Source organism: Charadrius vociferus, unplaced genomic scaffold (assembly GCF_000708025.1).
Source record: "Charadrius vociferus isolate BGI_N301 unplaced genomic scaffold, ASM70802v2 scaffold428, whole genome shotgun sequence".
Classification (NCBI taxonomy): domain Eukaryota; kingdom Metazoa; phylum Chordata; class Aves; order Charadriiformes; family Charadriidae; genus Charadrius; species Charadrius vociferus.
In genome coordinates, this window is record NW_009649712.1 from 592,903 (window position 1) to 604,870 (window position 11,968).

Consider the following 11,968-nt stretch of genomic DNA (forward strand, 5'->3'; position numbering starts at 1 on the left):
CCCCTTTTTTTAGGAAAAGGAAAACTAAAATACGTTTCTTTACAAGCAAAGAAAGACTGAAAGCACAAACACTCATGTGAGGTAACAGATTATGGAGGAACAGGACTCAGTGCTGACAGTGTCCCGTTTGCTGTGCTCCCGGAGAAAGTGCTCTTCCCTGCTCCCGACCCCCTCACCGTTTCACCCTCTGCACGTTTTTCGTTTCAGCCTGCGTTCACGGACTTTGCATCAGAAACTGAGAGCATGTCTGCTGTGAAAACTCCACAATGTATATAATGTCTCCTTTTAAAAAAAATGTGAGTTATTTGCTCTCATTTCATTGATTCCTATCTATGGGCAAATGCAGCCAGAACCAACATAGCACCATGTGCTGTGCAAGACTGAACAGCACCTTTGTTTACCATTAGCATCATCATCAAATTAGGAGGAATTAATTATTACACATTGGGTTGGTTCGTTTAACCAAGTGGTTGGCAGCTGAACTCAAAGACATTAGCACAGTGATGGGGAAAGTTTTTTTTTCAGTTTGTCACCGGTAGCAGGGCTCGCTCCTGCTCTCCACCTTGCACACAAATGCTACCTTGCTACTCTGTACTTCATCAGAACCTGGAGAAATCCCATTCATACTGATCAAGCTGATTTTCTCTGCCAGCGGCATCAAATACAGTTTAGATTCATTTTCTGGACATGTATGGAGGAGTTGGGCAGCTTCAGTGCTAACCAGGAATACTTAACCCTTCTCCGGCACCAGCCTGCTGAAAGGCAGCATGAAGTATTTCTCAACCCTGACTGAGGTTGGTTCCTGTTGTTGCTCTCCTGTTCAGAGGGACGAAGTCGGGAATGAAGCATTAAAGGTCTCAACCTTGCGCCCGTTAACGCTGAAGGCAAAACTCCAGCAGATTTCGGTGACGGCAAACAGGGGATGAAAAGACCTGAATCTACAAAGCACGGAGATGCAAAGGTGCACATGCCAAGATGCTTAACGCCCGAAGATTTCACTGCAACTTTGAGGATGCTGTGAATTGCACAGGATGAGGCCAACATTGGACCACAAATGCATTGTGGAAGGAGCAGTCTTTTCCTTACTCCTTCTTGGCTGCGATTTCCCACAGGTTTCCGTTCTAGGGCACCAGCGAGCCAGTTCAGCTGACTAAGCTGAAGTGCAGAAGTCAGATAACTGCACAGATTATCTGATTTTATTTACCCCATACTTCTGGCTTTTCCGTTTCCAAGGGAAGGCTTACGTGTAATAGGATGTAGGGCTTTGAGGTGAATCTCTTGTCATTGGAAAATCAGTCTCAGGTTTGTAAGGAAGCAGGAGACCTCGCAGCCCCAGATGGAATTAACCAAAATGTATTTCCATCTCTCATGGATGTTATTTACACAGCGCAAGCCAGTTCAGAGCGGTGAAGGGTATATTTAACACAAGGTCCTCTAACATTTGGATCCACCCCATCACTCGACTTAACAGATACTTGATACTGATCAAGTGACTCACTTCATTAAGAAATAAACCCTGCTGTGTTGCCGACCTCTGACAGCGAACAGTGAGCCCCATTGTCATCTGATGAGTCCTTTCTCTGTCCCAGCCCACACGCCCCGAAGATGCACACCGGGCACAGCAGCAGCACTGACCCTGTTTTTCCGTGGTGGTGTGTGCCAGCCACGGGCACGCAGCAAACCCCCGTGCGCGGGAAATACCCTTGTTTAATCCCCAGGCTCCCTGCATGCCCCTGCAATGGAGGGGCAAACCAGGGTGTTCATTCACGATCTGGAGGTAGACAGTTTATTTTGTTAGCAAGATGGGAGCTGGTGCTTGGTTGTTCCCTGTTTGAAGGAGTTATTCCTGGTTTTCCTGTTCACCTCGGCTTCTTGCTTGTGCTCGACGGCAGCGTCTGCCGGTTCCTGCCTGCCGAGCAGGGCACGTTATCGGCCACAAGTAATCCAATAACACGGTAGTCAAGATGTGTGCAAGCACCTAGGTTAAAATAGTCTCAAAAAGGAGTAAATGTAAGAAGTGTACCCCCGTGCCCAGAAGCACTGCCAGCAAACATCCCTTTTCTGAGTGAGACCGCACAGGTAGAGCTGAGTCCCATGTGAATATTTATACCCCTTCCACCACTGAGGGCATGTTTCACCGGGACCCCGGAGCCAGAGGAAAGGGATTATTTCAGTGTGGTTCCCACTTACTCCTTTCTCTGCTCCACTTCAGCAAAGGTACTAATCAGTGCTCGTTCACTAAATGCCATGGAAACCCCAGGGCCCATAGTGAGATCATCTGCCAGTACTTTTTTTATATTAAGATTTTTGTTCAACAACTGTTTTTAAGGCTTTGGGGGAAAAAAAAAGAAGAAAAAAAAAAAACCAAAAAAAAACCACAAGGGAGGGTTCACTGAGAATCATTTCCACAGCTGGAAATAGACTTTGTTGTAAGCCCTGACCATACAAGCCCCCACAAAAAGCAAGAGTTTATACCCCTCCATACCATCACTGGTAAAAAGGAAAAGAGCTCCCAAAAAATGTAGTGAAGCAACTAAAATGTGTTTTGTTATAACAAGTGAAAGCTTTTACTTTTTTCCAGTGGCATCTGAGCTACTACGTGAAATGTTTATACTTTCCTTTTATCAGTGTCTGGTTTTTATATGAGATCTAGAAATCTCAGTGGCAACATCCTTAACTTTAAATTTGATAGAAAAAAGTGTCTTGATCAATTACAACAAATGACCCACCAAGTTTTTTAGAAGTACCTTTCTCTTTAGAAATATCCAACTCAGTAGGCAGTCGCTCAAAAATACAGAGCTTGTGAATGTTTTATTCACAGGTGGGCAGATTTTAAGTTTTATTTCCCATGATTTTTAAACTAAAGAGTAATGAGTGACTTGGTGATAACTAGAAGTACCAAAACTGTGGCAAGAAAAGAGTTTAAGGCAGCATAATGACATTGAGAAAAAGAAATAATTTGGTTCAAATCACTAATTTTTCAAACACTTGAGCATTACCACCTAGTACAATCAGGTTATTGTTGGGTAATTAACACCTATCTTTCCAGCTTGAAAAGATGCTTTTGTTCTCACAGTGTCAGCTGTTTCTCACTAGAATTCACTTTTCAAGGAGGAGTATGGTTCTGCTTTCTGTCCAATATCACAGCTTTTGAAATAGTAAAATAATAAAGGTCCAGGGTCAGCCAGTTCTGAACTCCGGTTGAGCAGGGAATTAAAAACAGCAGAGAGAAGGGAATGAGATTGTTGGGGGGAACATGGAGTAAATATTAACTTTTAATTAAAGCCCTCCACAGCACACAGTCCGGAGACAGATCTCTGCTGGCGGAGGAAGAGGACGTTGGTTTTTAGGTGACCCGTCAGGCCAGGGTGTGTGAGGAGCTCTGCAGGCGACAGCTCTGCTCCGCTCTACTCTAAATGATAACACGCAGCTGACGGGGCAGGAAGGCAGCAACTCCACGAGGACCGTGTTTTTCTGCAATTCCTGTACGGGCCTTGCTAATTATAGCAGTTTTCCCCCAGGTCCGTGGCCGTGGCTGCGTTGCCCCTTGGTCTGGCTGGCTCCTTTTTTCTGGTTCATTCTGTCCAGGCTATTTTGGTTGCAGAAAGTCAATGACAGCACTGTCAGGGCTAGTGGAAATGCGTTTGGGGGACAAAGGGAGATGGAGCATATGCCCCAGGACAAAGTAAAAGAAACTGTCCAGAGTGAATTAGTTTCCTTTTTCTTCTCCTCCTGTTAGTGAAAGGATTGGTTTTGGAAATGTCTCATTTTGTTTCATTTCTAAATAATGCTTTCTCTGTTGTTGGTGGGGTTTTTTATTTACACTCATTGCAGATCAGCATTTTTAGCTTCCTTTTTTTTTTTTTTTCTTCTTCCTCCTCATCAGCAAGAATATTAACCACTAAAGTGAAAAAATATATGTTTGGGAATCCCGGAAGAGAATATTTGACTTTCTGAAAATATACAAGTCTTCCCTGGGTTTGTTTGGGCTATTTTCTCTTGAGTTTGGCTTTTACTACTCCATCCCTGGATACCGTGGAGTTGACATTTGTTTATCTTCACAAAGGAGAAACCTATTTCAACATGGAATATTAGCAGTTGCGGCTTGCTGTCAGTGCAGCATGCAAGCGGTGTTGGTAGAACCTACCAAGAGCAGGTAGACACTGGAGCCTCTTTTGAGTAAATTCTCAGATGAAATGGTTATAAAGACCACAAGACTAATCTATTTGGAGGACACATTCCAGTTAGCTTACAAGATATGTGAAAGACACCCATTCACTTTTTCAGGGCGGGAATTCATCTGAATCAACTAACTTCAGAATGAGGTCTTTGAGTCCAACGCTGAGGCTTCTTAAAAGAGGCAGTGATGAAACCTCATTTCCATACCTGGCTCTCTTTCTGTTTATGAGGTTATACACCTACCTGCAGCTGGAAGAGCTTTATGAAAAAAAAAAAAAAAAGATTGAAGCAAATCAATCAAATTAATGGTTTATGTATTGCAAAAGAGAAGAAATTCAGAGGAAGTTTATGTGGCTGGCTGACATACCTTTTTAGTTCAACCTAAATGATTGCAAAATATATAAACATATACATTTCCGTGTCTTAACAAAATATGGAGTCATGGGAGAGAAAGCATAGGAGATGTCTGTAAATTGGTGATTAAGGTTACATCTATCTTCCTCTAGGCTTGATCTGAGAGTTGGTCGTTAGATCTCTCTACAGCCATCTATTCAGTCCTCTCATTGCTAGTCCAACAATCAGCTCCAGCTGCTCCTCTACATCTTCTGTTCGCACTGATCTTGGCTTTCTCTTCCTTTTCCCTTTCATCTGTGGTTCCTTCTCTTGGCAGCCCATTTCTCTTTAAGCTGGAGGTTCTCATCCTTTCTGAATTGTGCTGACAAGTTTGCTAGTAGCTGGTCTTCTCTGCTACGCGGTCTTGTCTTCATGGGGAAGTTCATGGCTTCATATTTTTCCCCATAATGTCTAAAGATTCATAATTGCTAAGAAGGAAAAAGAATAGAAACGATCACCCTTGCATCCTCTATAATGAACTACAGGAATTTGTGTTTCAGAGCATGCTTTACTATAATCTCAGTGAACATTTTGTCTCTCTGTCTTTGGACCAAAGAAAACACAAGAAAATTCCCATTGTTTTTCATCTCATTTCTCAATTACTAGTAAAGCAGCACACCCTTATGCGCAGGCCTAACATCAGTCCATTCACAGGCCAGGGTGTGAATAGCACTAATAAAAGAAAGCTTGTGTCATTTGATTGTGTGTTCTCAGCCTTACCTGTGAACCGAGGAAAGAAAACAAGGTTGTAGTACCGGGAGTTGGGAAACGGGGTTATAGGTGGGATAGAGAAATGTGAGATACAATGGTACTCTCTGGCAAGGCAGTAGAGCAGAGAGGAACTTTCAATATTGCCTCAGCATAATTGAAAGGGTTTCTCTTTTAATATTTAGACATCTATCAAGAAGAGTAAACTCAAGGGCTATTTGGAGTGTGCACACTGAATAAGTCATCACTGTTGTGCTGGAATCATTTGGAGAATTGGAAATTATCAGCTTGATAGCATTTTTTTAATAGCTCAGTAGACAAGCAGTTGATTCGATAAATATTTAAAAATAAACCAAGTGAGCATTATGCATTCATGTCAGTCAAATAATGTTAAAATAATTTCATAGTCACAGAACTCCACCATATTGGCTGGCAGGAGAAGAGATCTTAGCTTGAAGGCTTGAAGTTGTAGGGGAATAAATCTCCAGCATAGGAGTTGCACTCAGGAGTTACAGCAGTAGGGCACTGCTCAGACCTTTGGGCTTACACGTTCAGTTCCGAGATGAAACTGGAAAAAAGCCAGTGACAATGAACGTAGATTTCCCAATACCTTGAAAAAGAATATTGTCATTTCTTCCAGGTTTATGGAAAAACAGTTGGCTTCTCTCAACTCAGCCAGGGTTTTGTCTCATGTGGGCTTTAAAAATTCTTAAACATCGAAATAACGCCCATCAGTATATTTAGACAGATGAAATAAAGCACTGAATGGGGATTGAGCACACTGCTGCTGTTACACCACAGGCTGTGCCCTGCTGAAGCGCTGCTGCTTGCACCGCTGGCTCTGGAGGTAGGAGACAGATTTCGGCATCCAAATAAGCCGTCTCTGCATCACACCACGGTGTCAGGTTGGGCTTCTTGTTTTGCATGTCTGTTTCTAAAAATATATGTTGTTTGTCAGGATGATGTTGAAAGATGGTTCAGAAAGGCTGGACCTTGGTATAGTCCCAAAGGCTGAACATAGAAATGGGGATGGCAGCAGAGCAAGCTGAAAACTATCTATTAGAGAGGTCTTGCTCCCTTTCCCAGCCATTGCAGTTTACTGCCTTTCCTGGTGCTGACCACACCTCAGGAGGCCTTTATTGCTTCTGTCGCCTCCATCCTTGCGGCAGCTGTGGCAGGTCTTGCTTGAAACATGTCACCTTGAAGAATCTCACATACCCTGTGCTGACACAGTCCCAACACCTCCTTGCCCTCCATCACTGCCATACCCCTATGGTTTGGCTACAGCCAACGTATGTTTTTCTTGATGTGGATGCCACACTCACAAGAAGATAGAGGTTGCGTATGAACTCCATATTGCCTCACATAAGATTTATATTAATTATGTATAATAATATATAATTATACATTATATATATTTTATATACCTACACAATATAATGACATAATAAAAGTACACATTTTATGAGCCAGTATTCAGTTCATATGCAGACAAACTGTGTGTATTAATTAGATAAAATTACATATAGTATTTCTAAATTATGCTATATAGGTCATCTTACATAATTAATATATATTATTAGAGATAATAGTATGCATTAATTACACAAAAATAATTACAGAATTGGGTTTAATATAAATACTGAGTTCTGTTGAGACCCAGCTTTCATAATTGCCTGTGATGAGTATCCACAGAGGATGGAAGTAGAGCTATAAGCTCAGTTTTCACTCTCAGATTTCCACACGCCCTCTGTAGAAATGGTGTGTGCCCATTCCCATGTTGGGTCCAGAAATCTGACATCTACAGAATCTCAGGTACTGAAACATATTCAGAGCCAACAGCATAAAGATCCCCAGCATAACACCTGCCCCGATACAAAATGATGCTGCTCTGTAAACACTGGGGCTTTCCTTCAGCTGGCATGTTTCTTACCTGTTCACATTCTGCTTTGGCGCGTTGGCAAAGCAGTCAGAGTGATTACAGGACACTCCCAGGGCTGCCTATGTGTTGTTTGCATTTTACACCCTCTCTTACCTCGCACTTATTTCACAGCATGCAAATAAGCAGCCAAATACTTCTGTGAAACAAGGAAGCCCCGACTAAAATCTGTGACTGTGATTTTTTAAAGCTTCAGGGAGGAGGAATCAGAGGATCACTGGAATTCCTCTGAGAGGGAGGAATCAGCAGTATTACAAATTTCTTTCCTTTGCAGGGGGTGGAGACATAGAAACAGGTGAGAGGAGGGGCTGGGAATTTTAATAAATCCATTTCTGCTGGCGCTAAGCAGCTTTCTTCACGTGTTAGTATCAGGACACACTGCCAAGGCAGCACTGAGCGCACCGGCACTCCCACGCCGCGAGCCATGATAACGCTTCGTTTGGTGTAAGGTCTGTCAGCTCAGTGTTCAGTTTGCTTTCAGAAAGAATTAAACAGCTGACTAAAAATGACAAGGAAAAATGAACTTAAAGAGGACACTAGAACAACCTTGAAACACGTTTGAAACCCACGCTGTTGTGACAGACTGCGTCCTGTGTGTGTGCATGCATGTGCATGAGAATTTACGAACACGTATAACGTTAATTACCCACTTCTGTCCTGAAGCAAGGCTGGGAATGAATTTCAGGAAGAGAGATGTTTGTTTTGCGCGGGCGCCCATATCCCATCTACTTTCGCTCCCGAGGAAGTTGCCCCGTATCTCCACCCTGTGTACGCTCGTGCCTGTAGCTGTAGGCAGTAAGCAGAGAGAAGACACGGAGCTTACGGAAACCCGTGTACCCCCGTTCCTCTGCGTCCCGCAGCATGGAAAGCCTGACCAGCAACGAGCCCAGGGTTTATCCGCTGCTCCTGCCTCAGCTGAAGCCGTACAGCTGTTGCCTTAGTAGAGAAAGGGATTGGATTTCACAGGCTGTGTAATCTGCGACAGCGCTCTTTGGCTTGGGGATAGCAACAAGCCTCACCCAGGCTTAGCCATCCCCTTTCTGCCCGTAGAGGAACGCCCCGGTCGACATAGAAGGAAAATTGTTTGCTGAATTTCTGCACAGCCCTCCTTCCAATTGCTGGAGAGAGAGGGGGAGTGTGAAAGAGAGAGAGTTTAAGGCAGGCTCTGCACTGGTGTTCTGGGCTATTTCAACTTCGGGGCAACTTTAGAGAACTTCAGTTATTTTTGGTAAGTTTTTTTTTTCTTTTTTAAAACAAACCCCTCTCTCTTTCTTTCGTTTTAATCTGTGATGCAGATTGCTCAAGTTTGCAGTAGGTGATGGGCTTTTTTAAATTGCAGAGAGATGTGGGTGTGTGTGTTTTGCGTCCTTTGATGCAGAAACTGGACATTCTGATTATAAAGACATAATGTTCCTTGAAACCTGAAGATGCTGTGTGTTAAGTGATACCGCTGGGGCAAAGTGTGGCCAGAACTTCAGCCAAGGTGCATCCCACCTGGTGTAAAGCTTTGTCTCTTTCTCCTGTGGGAAGAAATGAGATCAGGGATGAAGGAATGTGTTCAGCCTGCTAAAAAGTTTCTGATCTATGCCTTTAATGCAGGGGTTTCAAACTTGTGCACTAAACCTCCCAAAGCTTTCCGAAGGACGTTGGTTCTCAGTGCTATACACACCCCTCCATTCAGTAATCTCTATTCCAGATCACGCACGTTGTTTTTCCTACTTCCTCTGTCTGTATACTTAACCCATCGTACTATCTCAAAGATAGTGAAACTCTCTTTTGTAGTACAAAGAGACGTAGTCCCAGTTGTTGCAATGAATTGCAAGGTGCAAATTGCAGTTTACTTATAGTGAAGTTGGTTTGTGATGAATATGAGTTTTCTGCCATTTATTTTCCCAACAGATATGTTTAGATTTTTATAGTATCTGTGCTTCTACGAGAGGAACTCTATTTGTGTTGATATGATATCTCAATAGATACCATTTGCAATATATATATCTACCATAATATACTGACTTGACACTAGGATCTCTGTATGTTAGTGGTATTTGAGACTAAGATTAACCTTGAAGCATTTAAAAAACGGGTCCATAACCTTGTCAGAAGTGGGATCCTGTATATGTTCACTGCGAGGCTGGTGAGGCTAGTTCACAAAATGCTAGGAGATCTTTCTGTCCACCTGTCTAGGCTCTTTGCCCCATCCACATATCTTAATATGTTTCTGAACACATGAATACAGATGATCAGAAGTAGGATTTGTATCTGTAGCCACCTGTAGAAAGGATGAAAAGTACATTTTCTTAAAGCTTTAATTACTTACATGAGAAAACACCAAAACTCTACCCCTCTACAACAAAAATAGCCATTCTTCTTTACAATTTATGAAAGAAGAAACACAGAAAGTTGAAAGGTGACTATTAAGAGATACAGTACTTAGCTTACGATCACCTGTTGCATGTATGAAGGAAAACTTTTAAGTATTGCCTTGCTGTATCTCTTACTATAATAAAGAAAAACTATAAGGAATTTTGCAGATCCAAGCAAATTAGAGGAAGAGCAGCTTACAACAGCCAATTTACTTCCAAAATCTATCCTGACATAGGTCAAAAGTCCAGCATGAAAAAGTTTCAGATGTTTAACAGCACAGGAAAACATATCACCTCTCAGAATTTATTGGGTTTTATTAGCTATGTTTAAAAATGATAAGTGTGACTGGAGCTTTTAATTGCAGTAACTCTATAACAATGGAGTTAACAATAACTCTTCAGCAATAAACTGAACACTATAAATCTGCGCGAGGCGCTCTGCAGTGCTGACATGTTCCATGATGTCTGTAGCTTTTCTGTGGAAGCATGTAGATTTGTTAGCTAAAATTGCATTTTACTATCTTTGGTGTGGCACACTCGTAAAGTAAACTCTACTATTAGATTATGAGGCTTGTGTAAATCTCCGACTGAAGTTGGTTTGACTCTAGTCAGTGCTCATAAGCAATCCATCGAGGATGGCTGCCTTCCAAGCTCCTCTGCAGCGGGTGTTAACGACTTTTCAGTCAGACGGGGCAGCGGAAACTTCTAGCACTGATTCGCCAGGGGTTTGGAGATGGCGTGTATTTTCTGCTTTTAATTGTCTTGGACACTCAATCTGTATTCACAACTATGAGGTCAACGTGCCTCTGTTCACTTTTGGCTGTACTTGAAGCTCATCACTGAAAGAAAATCCAACAGTCTGTCATGGTCAGGGGAAGAGCTATGGTCTGAGTTAACCTCCTGTTGACTTCAGTGGGTTCAGTGCCCCATGCTCGGTGCGAAGAGGCTGTGCTCGGAGCACCTTGCTCCGGGGAGCCACACCAGGAACTTCACAGCCGCTTTACTTAGCGTTGTCACTGTGAGTGGAAGGAGTAAAACATACAGCATTGGGATCTTACTGAAGTATTGTCTTCTATGAAGCCACAGGAATGTATGTTCCCTTGGTTTGAACCTCTAAGGATGCATAGAGGTTTGTTGTTGTTTTTTTTCCCATGAGTTTTCTACTAGGGCAAAGAAGTCAGTGCGTCGTACGCAAGTGTAAAACACTGAGGGATTTAAGTAAGACTTTTTCCAGGATTCCTCACATCAGGAGACCTACACAATCAGAATATAAGGCAGTGTATTTGAAAGGTGTGAGAGTTACCGGCCTATATTCTGCGTAAATAGTTGAGTAAATAGATTCAATCTATTTTTTACATCTAGCTATTTTTGTATTCCATAATGTCCCTCACATCAGGGAGCAGCAAAACATGCACTGGAAAAATCAAGGTTTCCACCTCTGGAAAAACATCTCACTGTGTTTCTGGGCTCCATGTTGCAGGTTCAATCCAAACCAGTAAGGTTGCGAAAGACCACAATGTTAGCCCAGCTCTGTGCGAGGAGGGGACCTGGCCCTCTGCACCGGCATAGGCAGATCGAGCAAGAGCGAGCTTTTGCTTTCAGGCAGTTTGCCACGTCCCTGAGCCCTAGTGTGCTAAGAAACTGTTTTCCTGACAACATCATCTAACTACTACTGCCTTTCCTGCTTCCCTTAGCTGTAACTTCCAATCTGCCTAGCAGGCTTTTCCCTCCAAAGCCAAGTGGTGGAGCAGCTCCCAGCGATGTAGGGGATTCAGCTTCTGATGGAGCGAAGATTAAACCTTGCCAAGACTAGGTTGCCATCTCTCCACATGTGACAGAAATTAAGACAACACTCTTGTGACAAGAAAGATTCTTTGGATGACCCACAGCTGTGCCTAACCCCGGTGTGGGAGGATTACAGCTGTACCTAGGGAACCTTGCTAAATCCATGTGTTTGCCCATCTCGCTCCAGATTTTAAAGTCAAGGCTGGAATTCATTATTTTATATTGGAAAACAAAACTTCAGGCTAGGAGGGGATCTTGCACATACTAAGTACTTCCTACCAACATGTTTACTTCCTGAAAGGAGGCTATAGGTAGCCAAATATCTGGAAGTAACTGCTGACTCATTGCAGAGAATGGGTCTACAGTTTTCTATCAGAGAAGAGGAACCCACGAGTTCACCATCCAAATCTCACCAAACATGTAGTCCGGAGTGACCAGAACAAGTAAAAATATTTTAAGTTTATTATGGCATGTAAGTAATAAATAAGGCTAGGTAACTGATAGGGGACCCATCTGCTCCCATGGCATAGGGACAGCAGCTCTGCAAGGAGCGAGTCGCAAGCCACGGTAACAGCCCAAATCCCAGTGAATTTCCATGGAG

General features: G+C 42.9%; 1 protein-coding gene across 1 annotated transcript in view; it reads left to right on the plus strand.

The window, feature by feature from the left end:
• Positions 1-8,316: 8,316 nt before the first annotated feature.
• LOC104291475 (protein AHNAK2-like) overlaps positions 8,317-11,968 on the plus strand; it is a gene marked incomplete at its 3' end in the record, with an annotated part of 37,271 nt that continues 33,619 nt past the window's right edge. Inside the window, exon 1 of the mRNA XM_009890711.1 lies at positions 8,317-8,447. The remainder of the gene's footprint in view (positions 8,448-11,968) is intronic.